Source organism: Camelus ferus, chromosome 31 (assembly GCF_009834535.1).
Source record: "Camelus ferus isolate YT-003-E chromosome 31, BCGSAC_Cfer_1.0, whole genome shotgun sequence".
Lineage (NCBI taxonomy): Eukaryota > Metazoa > Chordata > Mammalia > Artiodactyla > Camelidae > Camelus > Camelus ferus.
Window position 1 is genome coordinate 6,019,441 of NC_045726.1, and position 12,845 is coordinate 6,032,285.

The 12,845-nt window shown below is 42.0% G+C and overlaps 1 protein-coding gene across 4 annotated transcripts in view; it reads left to right on the forward strand.

Annotated features, from left to right (window-relative positions):
* GALNTL6 (polypeptide N-acetylgalactosaminyltransferase like 6) overlaps positions 1 to 12,845 on the forward strand; it is an 803,528-nt gene that overhangs the window by 504,974 nt on the left and 285,709 nt on the right. The window lies entirely within an intron of this gene.

The window sequence follows — 12,845 nt, forward strand, 5'->3', positions numbered from 1 at the left end:
TTGGAGGAAAAGCTTTCCGTGTTCACCCTCCTGTGTAACATTAGCTGTGGGCTCTTCATTTATGGCTATCTTAGCCCATCTGGGCTGCTGCCACAGAATACTAACCGCAGACTGGGTGGCTTATAAACAACAGAAGTTTGTTGTTCACTGTCTGGAGGCTGGGGAGTCCAAGATTATGGTGCTGGCAGATTCAGTAGGGTGGCCGGTGAAGACCCACTTCCTCCACGGTGGCAGCTTCTCACCATGTTGCACATGCTCGAAGGGGCCTCTCTGATAAGAGCTAATCTCATTCATAACGGCTCCACCCTCATGACTTAATAAGCACCTCCCGAAGGCCCCACCTCCTAATTCCATCACCCTGGGCAGTGGGTTTTTAACAAATAAATTTGGGGAAACACAAATATTCATACCATAGCCATGGCCTTTATTATGTTGAAGTGAAGTCCTTCTATGCTTAGATTATTGACGGTTTTATCATAGAAAGGGGAGGAATTCTGTCAAATGTTTTTTCTGCATCTATTGAGATGATTATGTGATCTTTTATCCTTCATTCTGCCAGTGTAGTGAATCATGTTAATTAAATCATCTTCACATCTCAGGGATAAACCTCATCTGCTTATGAAGTACGGTCCTCTTGACGTGTTACTGAATTAAGTTTGCTAATTTTATACCTATATTTATCAGGGATATTGACCTGTGATTTTCCTTTCTCATGATGTCTTAGTCTGGCTTTGGTATCAGAATAATGCTGGCCTCATGATATGAGCTTAGAAGTGCTCCCTTTTCTTCGAGTTTTTAGAAGAGTTTGAGAAGTACTGGCATTAATTCTTCTTTAAATATTTGACATAATCCACCAGTGAAGCCATCTGATCCTGGGCTCTCTCTTGGGGGGGGGGGGGGTTCTGATTATTGTTCAGTCTCCTTACTCATTATTGATCTGCTCGCATTTCCCATTTCTTCATGGTTCAGTCTTGATAGGTTGTATGTTTCTAGGAATTTTCCCGTTTCTTTTACAAAGCGTGGATGGCTATACTTAAGTCAGACAAAATACATTTTAAGTCAAAACTGTCCCATGAGACAGGGGAGGACATGTATCATGAAATAATTCAGGACAATGTGGAAAAATCACGGGACTGTCCTCTCTGGCCCCTAATAAAATGCTGTCAGCGTCTGCTTCTTGAAAGCGGCATCGCAGGCGTTTTTTGCCACCGACAGACCGTGTTTCTCAGCCATGTGTTCGCAGTCCCTGGTTTCTCCCTGTCTCCCCGGCTCAACACAGCTCACCCGCCCGGCGGGCATCCTCCCCATCCTTCTGGAATTTGCTCTTCCCTCATGTTGTCGAAATGCCCATGAAGTCTAATCCTGTTCTGCAAAATACTGGTCCTATAGTTTGACCAGCATGCACCTGTCTCTCCTAGGACTGAAATGGTGATGGTGGAGATTAAGAACTAGACCCTGCCAACCCGAAACTCACCCCCCTCTCGCGGGCTGTTCCCTGCTCGTTCACCACACTGCCAGCTGTGTGCTCTGTTCCATCTCTGACATGGACGCACCATGTGGCCTCCCTGGAATCTCATCTCCACACTCCCCTCCAAGTGACACTTTGGAACAAATGTATGGTTACCAAAGGGGGAAGGGGGAGAAGGGATGAGGAGTTTGGGGTTAGCAGATACAAACTACTATATACAGTATAGATAAACAAGGTCTTACTGTGCAGCACACAGTATATTCAATATCTTGTAATAAACTATAATGGAATATAGTTTATTATACGTGTATATACGTATAGCCGAATCACTTTGCTGTACACCTGAAACTAATATTGTAAACCAATGATACTTCAATAAAGAAATATTAATGAAAAAAGGTCATAATAACAATCATAACAGCTAGCATGTACACAGCCAGAATCTCTACTAAGAGCTTTCCATGGATTACTATGTTTAATTAACTCTAAAACACAGAGAGGAAAGATTATTCATCCCGCCTTATGGATAAGGAGCTAAGATTCAGAACAGTTGCGTAACTTCCCCAGGGACACACAGTAACGAAGCTGGTGGATCTGATGCTCAGGTCTGACCCCAAACCCTGCAGGCTGAACCTCTGCTGCACATTCCCCTCCCTTACCCCTGACACTGATCCTTGGTTTTCCGGGTCAAAGGGTCTGAGAAAGCCCCTCCATGTGACGCCGGTGCCTTTCCTGCCGCCTTTTGAATTCTCCTGTCTCTGTGCAACCCAAGTTCCAACCATATCAAACTGCTCTTTTCCGAATGATCCCTTACTTTCTGTGTTTCTGGTCCCTTGTACATACATGCTTTCATTTCAATTTTTCCTAATATTCTGTTTGAAAAACTCCTATGTGCTGTTTCAGATATTAGCACACTTTATTAAAAGGTATGGATTTAATTATTTTGTCCGAAACCTTGCTAAAGTCAAGCTGTGTTGTTGCACTGGTTGTTTTTCCCCTGGTTAAGTCCTGGGTTCCTTACATTTAATCTTTCTAGCTGGGTTTCATGCTAACCCGGGTTAGAGAGAAAACCAGGTTCCGGCACACGGTGCCTTTGACTCTGTTTGCTAAATGTCTTTGAATTACTGAAGTTGAACCTTGATGGCGTTCTTTGTACCCCATAATATCACACTATAAAGCAGAGTGTAATTACTGTTAATATTACCCAGATACGTTAGTTGTCGAATTTGATTCTCCTTTGGAAAAAAAGAAAAAAAAGATTCCTTTTAGATCCAATTCACTCAGCATCGATAAAAAATAAAAACAATTATAAATTGAATTTCCATGCAAATGTGGCCTTTTCCCCACTCATCATGAATGCCCATTCATCAAACTACTATGCCGAATTGTTGACATCTTGGAATAACCCAAAAATTACCATGTTCTAATTGTTTTGCTAGTTGCCAAGGTCAAGATTCATTTTTCCCCAAGAAAGTTTATAAAGGTCATTACAGTTTAATGAAAGTTTGGGCTCCCTACTTAGCCAAAAGCTGCAGAGAAAGTGATTCTCATAAACATTCAATGAGGTCTTTGAGGGAAAAGATTCATATTGCTATCAACCACAGAGAAAATTATTGCTAAATGTCTCATTCCCAAAGGGCTTGAAACAATTGTGGCATTTAAAAGAATTATTCCAGTAATTTATTATAATGAAAAATTAAGGCGTATGGTAATGTGCAGAAAATTTTAACTCATCTTCCCAGGATGCTTGCTCAGTCTTGATCTGTGCCTCTAGAGTACCGGCCTGAGACCGAGTCTCAGATGACGGGGTACGTGGAACCCTTGCAGGATGTTCAGGACAGAAACCCTTAAACGGATGACCCGCAGGCCTCAAGAGTGCCTGGAGGCTGTGACTAAACCCATCATGTTCTCAAGAAGGGAAAGCATTTTCTTCAGTGTGTGGAGCACCAGTGAAGCAACCTCCGTTTGAGGACTTCTGTCAGTAACGTCTTGTGGAGGGAAACCAGCGTGATGCAGTAATATTAACATTCCAGGAGTGTTTCTGAAGTTGTTTAAGGGACCAGAGCAGTAGACACGGCCCCTCTTTCACTGAAAAGTAGGTTTCTCACAATTCCCCACCTGACTACTCTCTCTCATGACCACGGTGCAGAATTTCACATTTCTAACCAGAATTAAGCTCTGGAAGACACCTTTCCTCTTTTAAATACTGCACTTGTTCCCCGTGTCAGTCTGATGAAGCTTCTGTGTTCCGGTGAGCCCCGACTGTCACCCAGGTAGGCGGAGAATCGTGTCTGTGAACTTGTGAAGCAGATGCTGAAGGGAAAGAACAAAACCAATGGATGCGTTTGTCCTGCAATGTTTACATTAATTAGACCTAAACAAGCAATTCTCTAAGGAAGACATACAAATGATCAATAGGCACATGAAAAAATGTTCAATATCACTAATTATCAGAGAAATGCAAATCAAAACTACAGTGAGGTATCACCTCACACCAGTCAGAATGGCCATCATTCAAAAACCCACAAATGACAAGCACTGGAGAGGCTGTGGAGAAAAGGGAACCCTCCTACACTGCTGGTGGGAATGCAGCTTGGTGCAGCCACTGTGGAAAACAGGATGGAGATTCCTCAAAAGACTAGGAATAGATTTACCATAGGACCCAGGAATCCCACTCCTGGGCGTATATCCAGAAGGAACCCTACTTCACGATGACACCTGCACCCCAATGTTCATAGCAGCACTATTTACAATAGCCAAGACATGGAGACATTCTAAATGTCCATCAACAGATGACTGGATAAAGAAGAGGTGGTATATTTATACAATGGAATACTATTCAGCCATAAAAACTGACAACATAATGCCATTTGCAGCAATATGGCTGTTCCTGGAGAATGTCATTCTAAGTGAAGAAAGAGAAAGAAAAATACCATATGAGATCGCTCATATGTGGAATCTAATTTTAAATCAATGAGTCAGGGCAGCCCTAGCTGCAGAGCCTGACAAGTTGGCTGGCAGAGACTCTGTGATTGGAAAAATGTCACCAGGCAGTTTATGCAGATTATTGGGCTGTAAATCTCTCTTGTGTGTCTGTCTCTTTTTCTGTGCTTCTGTCTCTTACTTTCTGTGCTTCAAAAACAATGGCAGTTCAAGTCAGCAATTAGATAGCCAGAACTTTCTAGGTATTAGGAATTTGACAGCAAACAAAAGGAAGATCCTTTAATAACCAGAATATGCAAAACTAAGATAAGGGGAGAATTATGGCTTTTAGAAAGGAGAAAAAAAAAGCTAACAAGCAAATAACAACAACAAAACTTAAAGAGCTTCCAAGAAGAAGAAAGTACCTGGCTTCACGTCCCCAGCCCGAGGGGCTCTCTTGGGGTCAGACGCAACTGGGTGTGAATTACGGCTGAACTCCAGGGAGAACGGTAGCTAAGTACGTCCCCCTCCCTTGCGTTTTATCTAAAATACACAGGATAATTTATATCATATTTCTGTTTCTACTACTTTGTATTTACATTTATTAAAAAATAGTATATATTCTTGAAGCTGCTTTCACACATACAAACATACACATTTGAACAGAGAGGTTCTCGCGCGTTCCAATTACTTGCACCAAGGAGAGGACAGGATGTTGGGGCAGGGGCCCGTCAGCACCGTGCGCACCCGCACGTGGGGAGGACAAGGTCCTCAGTGGATTCCTGGCTTCGCCAATACAGCTCTTCATTCATGGAATGCTTATTATGTGTGTGGTATGTGCTATTGTTAATTAACTCCAGGAATACCTGCGAAGCTGTAATTAAATTCCGCATAAACTTTACTCTTTTTAGTTCTGCGCTTATCCATTTTTAATGAATTTTGCTTCTTGCAACCCATGTTCTAAGAGCAATAATACCTCATTTTTATTGTTCTGTGTCAGGTATTTCATAATCACAGTGAAAAGTCCAACTGTCATTTAGGGGCATTTGAGCCGTAGTACATTTCTATGTAGACAACTGGCATCACCACCAACAGTCCCTTCTGGGTGTGCACCCTTTGGATGCAGCCCACTGTGTACAGACAAGAAAACCAGCCCAGAGAAGTTAAGAAGACTGTCCTCGGTCCCCTGAACAGCAAGAGACTGAGGTATTTGAAAACAGATCTCTCTGACTCTAAACCCCCGAGCTTTCCACAAATTCTTGCTGCCTCCCTGCTGCTGCGAGACTGTCCCATCCTGCTATGGGACCTGGATCTGTTTAAAATATTTTTTAAAACCTTCAGTTTCTTTATTTTCTTTTTTTAAATTGAAGTTTAGTTGGTTTACAGTGTTGTGTTAATTTCTGGCATACAGTTCAGTGATTCAGTTATACACACACATACACACACACACACACACATATATATATATACTCCTTTTCAGAGTCTTTCTTATTAAATGTTACACAAGGTTTTGAATATAGTTCCCTGTGCTCTACAGGAGGTCCTTGTCTGTCTAAAACCCTCAGTTTAATTAGTCTACCTTCTACTATTTAGGGTATAGCATTGCCACCATTATCCACTTACGATTTTTATTTTAATTTTATAGTTTCCTGAAATGAATTTCCAGTTGCTTCTCTAGCATAACGTTTTAAGTAGTGACATGTCTGGCCACTCCCTCTTCAAGGCAGTATGTGATTTAGAAACTGCTTCTCCAGCGATGACTCAGCACTTCAGATTTCATTGATTCCGGCTCGTAATTCAGTAATTCGCTGGATGAGTGCCTTTCATTCACCATAGTTACAAAGCTGAACTTCAAAGCCATGCCGTGTGGTTAGTGGGGGGTTTTCACCAAGGCTTCTGGCACCAGGGTCTCTGCTCCAGTGCTGCATTCTGTGCATCCCGTTGAGAAGTGGGTTTCTTTCTAAGAGACACTTAGGTTCACAAAAGGCTGACATGTGGGACCGTCAGAAACGAACTTTACTGGTGTCTGGAGCATGTTACCTCAGTTAAAGTATGCAAGGCACTCCGTGGGCAGAGGACTCTGCGTTCTTTTGTAGAGTGACCTACTTTTACAATGGCTTTTAACCACTCAGTGGTCCTTCAGTAATATGTGTCGTTATCACTGACATCACGACTTAATCTAAGGAAACACGAAGCTTTCCAGGTCTGTTGACTCTGTTAAATAATGCTTGTCTGTTCTGATTAGTGTGCAGTTAATCTGTAGTGCACAGCTAGACTGCTTGGTTTAACACGGCAAACTTAAACACACGGAGGCATACACTGAATTAGAAACCACAGTTTCCATTACTGCTAGTTTTATTCAAGGCTGATATTCTTACTTATTTAAGTGCCCTTGTTTTAGAGGACTTGGGGGAAAAAAAAGACTGGTCAGTTTTTTTGTTAAATTTTTCTCCCGTTTATAATGATAGCTCTGTGCTCTCTGATCGTACACCTAGATGATAAATACTTGATAACTTTTAGATCTACGTTTATTAGGCATATAAGATTGTTAAGTGCTCTCACATGACTCCAATGCTTCATGCTTTAGGTAATTGGTAGCCCTATTTTTTTTTTCAGGTTATCTCTTGGCTTTTTGGTTTGGCAACTCTTGACGTCATTTTGCCATAAATATCTGAGAAACCAAAAAAAAAATACACTAGCTAAATGAACATCAAAACTTAAACAGGTCATTATCACAGAAATGTCTCCACTGCCATCCAGTATTATACTTCCACTCGCTTTTATCTTCTGTTTTGCAACCTGGTTTAACGACTCGCTCATGGGTACTGGGTGACAGAGGGTGAATATTCCAGCTGCTTTATTCAGCCAGCTGGGCTTCTGGAGAAACTTTCTCATGGAACATTTTCTTTAGCATCAGTTTACTGCTGTTACGACCTCCTGACAAGTTGTATGAACTCATTCCTTTTTGCTGCTACTCCTGAGGCTGAAGAATGATGTTTGGGGAAGGTTCTCCTGTCACCTGCTGAGTGTTCTTTTTTCAACAATTTATGCATTCGGCTCTGACCCTCCTCCTTGACAAAGTTTTATTCTGTGTCATTTGTGTTGACTTCCATGTTATTCACTCTCATCCTGAAACTGTTAGAGCCTTAGTATAATGCTTTTAGGGAAAGAATACTTCTGATTGATCAATCACTACCCCAAAAGGAAAAGTTCAGCTGTGATTCACTGAATTTGATCAGTGTATCTAGTTGATCTAGACAATCCAAATCCACCACAAACCATGTGCTTTCCAAAGCAAAAGCCTCTCATTAGAACAAGTGTTCTCTGTTCTGGTCTACTTGAAATGTTTAAGACAATCAGAACAAATGTCACCGGCAGTGGCCCTGTCAATCTATGTCTACCTCCAGTCACTGGGGAGAACTCCAGGACCAGGGCAGGCCACGCAGGAAGGAAGGGCTACTCCCCTGGTTCCAGAAAAGCCTTTCCAAATAGCTGGACAGTTAGGACAAACTCATTCTCCTGGGTCCCCTAGAAGAACCGTTTAGTGAATATTTTAATCTCTCAGCCCAAGCAAATACGGGAAACATGATGCTGGGTGAGCTTGCACCCTAAGGAACTTTTAAAAATAGGTTCCTGAAAATAAATTAAGAGACTAGAAAATTAAGTGACAGGGATTCAACATCCAAATACATGAAACTGTGGGTGTGTCCTCTTCATGTGTGTCTCTCCCATGTTCAGAGAAGCAGCCCATTTGACACATTTATTTCTGTCTTCCGAAAATTGATCTGCATTATATTACTGAAAAATACACATATGTTTTCTTTAAATGAAGGGATTCCCTGTGTTGCAGAAAAAAATGTGTGACAGCTCAGTGTTAGAGCTCAGTTGTGACAGCAACCTGGATCCGGGCGAGAGACCAAGCAGCACTCAGAGAGTTGGAGAACTCAGGTTTATTACGCCAGCAGGCCCAGAGGAGTTAACACTCCAAGCTCTGGACCCTGTCTGCACGTTTACACAGGCTTTTATAAGCTGCCAGTTTACACTTTGCAGCATCATATGCAAATAAGATAAAACAAAAATTGACTAATTAGGAACAGGCTTTGTAGAAATGGACCAATTAAGGGGGAGAGAAATAACCAAACAGGAGTGAGGGAAATGGGCCAAACAGGAGTGAGGGAAATGGGCCAATCAGGAGTGAGGGAAATGGGCCAATCAGGAGGGAGCTCCACTTTCCTAGAAGTAAGCCGTTTCAGAGGCAAAAAGTGAGATAAAGCTGCTGGGCCAGGGAACCAGATGGTGCTGGCAGGAGAGTAGTGGCCCTGCCTGGGGGTCCTGCCGGTCTTTTTATGGGGCTTCCCATCTCACCCAGAGATCACATCCCTTTCAACAGTTCAGTTTTGTAACCACTAATGCCTTGCTCTGGCTTCCCACTGTATGGATTGTGGTTTTTTGGTTTCTTATTGACTTTATTCTCTTATGGTGGTTTCTCCCCATGGCCGGATACACAGTCCCCCAAGGATGTTTCATGGGGTGGTGGCTGCTGCTTCCTGTGTGACCCAAGCAAAGGCAAGCTGCCTCTGCCTTCTGTGCTGGTCTCAGTTCACAAGACCACCTTGTGAATCACCCGGGCACCTAGTAACCACCAATTCCTCTCCTGATTTCAGATTCTCCCATATCACCAGAAGGTCATGTGCATCAGAAAATCTCAGAGTCAAGATGCTTACAAATCCCCTTCCTCCAAAAAAGCCCGTGAGAGCCACTGATACACAAGCCTAGCACATCACAAACAATATGCTGCTTTCTTAGCTCCTGGGCAGGAGAGAAAGTAAAGTAATGACCATGGGAGTAGCAGTGGCCTCCAATTTGATGGAGTTTTATTCTTTCCCAAGAACCCTCCTAGATAATATCCCTTTGAACACAAATTTCCAGAAGAGACTGATTCCGAAGCTGAGACAGGCGACGCCAGTGTAAAAAGCTATCTGCCTTTGCTCAGTACGACCTGCAGGCCGGATTATCTGATGCGCTAGAACGGCTTACCTCGTCTTCTGTAAGGAAGGAAATGGTTTCTCACAAAAGCTAAGCGTGATGTTCTTGCTAGTTCCTGCTCATTTCTAAGACTAAAAATGCCCATGCTGTTGCTAAATGATCAGTTCTCGAAATACCTGGGTCTTTTATTTCAAATTTGCCAGGTTGCTCTAGGCATGGAATCTTTCTATCAAATAATGTAAGAAAAACACACAGGAGACTGTTCTTCAGCCTAGCTTTCTGGTCTTCAAAATCAATGTATGACACAGCATTAAAACAATGTGTGTTTAAAGGCTGTGTGTTTCATTACTTTGCTCTTTGGTGATTGCTGAATAAATACATTTCCAAAGGAGAGGACTGTCTCCAGATACTGTCTCAAACCCAGCCCCTCACTTCTGCAACAGCAGGAGTAACTTTACACAAGAAATAAAGAAATATTTCTTGTTCATACCAAGAAATATTCCTATGTGATTTATTCATTTACTCTGAGCGAGAGCTCACGTACTGAGTGATTTGATGGTCAGATTTCCTCTGACACTGCATGGTTTCACCAAAGCCCTCAGCAATCAACTTTCCACCTAAAAGTGTTAAATAAGTGTTATAAACCAGTCCACTTTCACATTCTCACTTAGCAAGTATGTATATCGGGTGAGTCCCAGCGCTTCTCACTACGGATACAGTGATGGATGATATCGTGTTGAAGAAATACAACCCTACAGGGCTCTGTTTTCTTCATTTAGACAAAATGATGACTGAGGTTTTGAAACAATGGGGCAAAGTTACCTCCCTGAGTAACGGAAGGCTCACATGCCCACAGCGACTTTTTCCGGAAGCTGCTGGGGAGCTGATTTATGTCCTGCTCTAGACAATCAGCTGACTTGAATGGTGACAATCTGATTTTGGCAAACCTAACAACTAGCATTTTCCCAGAGATGCTGATTAGAGAGTAAACTCCTTCTCAGTGCAGAGAATTTTAACTTCAGCAAATTACGTACTGAGCTGTAGAGACAGAGTTCTGTGTTTGTCCACGGACATCATGATGTTTGCTGGTGCTTCCTGTTCAGAGTCAACCAACACAGGGGGTATGTTAACTTCACTCCAGGTTATTTTACATAATGTAGCCTCAGTAAAGGCTCGTAATTTGTTCAACTTAAGTCATCCACCACCTCCCATTTCTGATGATATTACAGACTAAACATTCAGGAAAAACCAAATGTGTATATGCATTTTTAGTCACATGACTGATGAAGGAAAATACAAATTCCAAGCAGTGAGACTTGTTCTGAGGCAGAGTTTGCCTCAGAGGCACTTGCCAGTTCTGATGGTCCAGTCCAGACTCTAGCAGCCTAGGGACCCACATTCCTCAAATGTAGTCATTTCCTCCAGGACTCTCCCCTCCTCCCAGAGGTGAAGTCCCCCAGCACACAGTCATTAATCCATCAAAAATGATCCAGAAAAGAGAAAAAGGACACTATGAACTCATCTACAAAACAGAAACAGACTCACACACATAGTAAACAATCTTCTGGTCACCAGGGAAAGGGGGTGGGAAGGGATAAATTTGGGATTTGCAAATGATAACCTCTGTATACAAAAATAGATTAAAAAAACAAATTTCTGTATAGCACAGGAAACCATATTCAGTATCTTGTAATAACCTTTAATGAAAAAGAATATGAAAACAAATATATGTATGTATATGCATGACTGGGACATTGTACTGTACACCAGAAATTGACACATTGTAACTGACTGTACTTCAATTAAAAAAAAAATGATCCCACATGATTCCACATATTCCCAGACATGGAAAAAAGAGCCCCCCTGGCTGGGAATTACTGACCTCGAGCCTGGGTCTTAACAAGTCACAGAACAGCCAGGAGCAGCTGTCCAAAGCTAGGGTCCCAGCAGGGTCCAAGTCTGGAGAGACTTCTGCACAATTCTAGGATACTCAACTGGTAACCCAATTAACACACAAGTAGCAGAAGCGAGTGGAAGCAATGGCCCAACATGGAAGCCAGAGAGACAAAAGCATAGAAAAATTTCAAGGAAACTTTCCATTTTGTTTGTTCATTCTGTTTTCCTTCAAATTTAGTCTTTGTTTCTGAAATGAGATTTTCAAAAGTCTAATTCTTTCAGCCTCCTCCCTCTTTTCACATCTACCTTTTGTCCAGGAATCGAATTCATGAATCATCACCAGACTAATTTATATTGTTCTTCCATACCAGCTACCATTTTCTTAATTCCTTTTAGATTGCTTTCAAACATTGTTTCATTTTCATCTGTTTTTAAGGTGCTTTCTTTCTGAAAAATTTCTGCTATCTACAGTGGAAACCATTCTCCATATATGCTTCCTTGTAAAAATGTTAGTAGATTTTAATGACTTTAATTAAACATTCTCTCATTTAATAATGTTGAACAAACATTTGTTGATGGTCTAGTCGGTGAAAGGAACTAGGAAACAGGAGAAAACCAGGCATTACCTAAATAAGATATAGACAGAGATGAAGGAGAACACAGACAAGTAATTGCAATAAAATGTGAAGGCTCTGTGGAAGCACCACCAGGAAATCTCAACTTGTTTAGGGGACTTGAAAAGATTTCCCAGAGAAAGCAGGACGAGGTTCTGGGCTAACCAGGTAGCAGCAGAAAAGCGTATGTCTAAGCTGAGTTGCGGGGTCTGAGCAAAGTTGCACATGAGCGAAAGAATTCTTAAAAAGAAATTTATTAGACCAGAGCATAAAGTCATAAAAAAAAATTAAGAGATTAGAGATAAGCTATAGCATTGCCAGCTGGACAGATCACAGAGAGCTGGGAGTCATATTATGCTGACTAGAAGGGGCGATGAGAAGGCTTAAGGACCTTACCAGGACAGGGTCATAATACGCTTTATATTTGTAAAGAGATTTCTCTAGTTATGTTGAGAATAGACAAAAGTAGGGAAATACTAGCTCCCTAGAAGCTGCATCAGTAGGAAGGGATCCTGAGAAGGCGGTGGCTACACTGGAGGAGAAGGGGATAGATTTAAGAAACATTAAGAAAGTAAACTTGCTCTGACTGAACAGCTATAGTTGTCAAGAATGACTGCCAGCTTTCAGGCTTTTAGGAACAGGTTGATGTGGGAGCTACTGATTAAAATAGGGAACATAGAATTGGAGCTAGTTTGGGAGGAGAAATAACAAATTCAGTTTTGCATAAGTTGAGATTGAGGAGCAGAGAAGTGAGAGGCAGGAAGGGGGCAGGGCACAGCCATTAAAGGAATGACAGCAATTAGCTCCAAGATGGCGAAAAAGTCAACTCCCGGCCAGCCTCACGGCCCAAGGTGGCAGGAGATTTGACTTCCAGTGACCTTGAGCTTCATTACATACTTAAGGTAAATATTAGCATGCTAAATGGCCCTCTCACAGATGCCAAGACAGTTCCCAGGCTG